Here is a 1773-nt window from a genome sequence, read left to right as displayed (position 1 = left end):
ACCCCCAGGTCCCTCTGGGCAGAGCTGCTTCCCAGCAGGTCAGCCCCCAGCCTGGACTGGTGCCTGGGGTTCAATCTCCCCAGGGGCAGCACCCAACACTTGCCCTTGTTGAATTTCATCAGGTTCCTCTCTGCCCAACTCTCCAGCCTGGCCAGCATCGCTAAGGGGACGTGCAGATGGGCCGCGCCTGTGTGCCAGCAACGCCTAAGCCAGGCAGGTACCATCGCTCGCTGGAAATCCACCCGGCAGAGCCGTTCTCTTTTGAAATGGGACCTTCTGGCACTGGAAACACCGTCCTGGGGTTTTGAGGAGGGAGGCGGGCGCCCGGGGAAGGGCTCTGCAGCGTACCGAACGGTTCAAGTTATTAAGTGCAGCATTTTGTCTCTGCTGCTTTCACGCTCCTAGATTAAAAAATGTTGCAAAAAGGCAAACACCGAGGTGATTTATGTTTATTTTGCTTACTTAATAACCCTATAGCATGTCCTTCCCTGGGGCATTAGGGTGTATCAGACAAGCATTAATTTAAATTACAACTGTGCCTGATATTTATTTTTTAATATATTTTTATGGTAGCCTTCCCCGTTTATAGCAATGTAGAAAAAAAGCCAGGCCACGCCAAGAAGCTGTAGTCGCTACCTAATAACCCGAAAAGCAATCGGGGTAAATCGTCGGCGATGCTGACCCCGGAAAGCGGGAGGAGAGGCTCTTTGGACCTGTGTCGGAGCGGTGACATCCCAGCGTGGCCACCTGGTCCTGCTCCAAAATGGGGGTGGCAACGGGACCCCTCAAGCTGCTTCTGCTCCTTGGAGACCCTCGGGGACTCAGGTGAGCTTTCTCAGGGGCTCTAATGAGCCTCAGTTGTCTTTTTGGATGAGAAAAGTAGTGCATCGGTGCGGATTCGTGCAGCACCATCCATTTGGCGGTCACTGCCTGCTGAGAGCCGGTGTCCCGACACGAATCTGATGTTAAAAACACCCGCGTTCGGTGCTTGTAGTGACATCAGTACACAGACAGACAGATCCACCGGCTGCAGTTCCGCATCTCCACCATGGAGGTTCTACATCTGCCCTAAAGAGAAGTTCCCCATGGAAAAAAAAATAGCACCTTTGGCTGCTCTTTCCGTGCCTGTTTGTGGCTCAAACTCGCATGCACAGACTGACAGTGAACAAGCCGAATATCACCCAGAATGGTGAAATTCCATGGGAGTTAAAGGAAACTAAAATAATGGGCTTGGGCTGTGGGTGATGGGGGAGACTTTGGCTGGGGCAATTGCATGTGTCCGGCCCCGTGTGGCTCAGCAGGACCCCAGGGATGCGGTGCTGGACGCTGCATCACCGGAGCCTGCAGAGAGGAGCCGGAGGCTCTCGAGCAGCGGATTAATCTCCTGTTGTTTGCGCGTGTGGAAAGCAGAGCGGCCGGGCAACTCAGAGCCGGGCAGAAAGTCAGGCTGGAGGCATGGGGTACCCATGTTTTGGTGGCAGTGAGATCATAGAATCATAGAATCATAGAATGTTTTGGGTTGGAAGGGACCCCCAGAGGTCACCCAGCCCAACCCCCCTGCAGGAGCAGGGACACCTTGAACCACATCAGGTTGCTCACAGCCCCATCCAACTTGGCCTGGAATGTTCCCAGGGATGGGGCCTCCACCCCCTCTCTGGGCAACCCCTGCCAGGCTTTCACCGCCTTCACTCTAAAGAATTTCTTCCTTAGATCCAGTCTAAACCTACCCTGCTTCAGTTTAAAGCCATCCCCCCTTGTCCTGTCCCAGCTGGC

General features: G+C 54.2%; 1 protein-coding gene across 1 annotated transcript in view; it reads left to right on the top strand.

Annotated features, from left to right (window-relative positions):
- The window catches only part of PEBP4 (phosphatidylethanolamine binding protein 4), an 83376-nt gene that overhangs the window by 66310 nt on the left and 15293 nt on the right, over window positions 1–1773 (top strand). The window lies entirely within an intron of this gene.

Source organism: Egretta garzetta, unplaced genomic scaffold (genome assembly GCF_000687185.1).
Source record: "Egretta garzetta isolate BGI_Z169 unplaced genomic scaffold, ASM68718v1 scaffold233, whole genome shotgun sequence".
NCBI lineage: Eukaryota > Metazoa > Chordata > Aves > Pelecaniformes > Ardeidae > Egretta > Egretta garzetta.
This window is presented reverse-complemented; position numbering and strand designations above follow the sequence as displayed.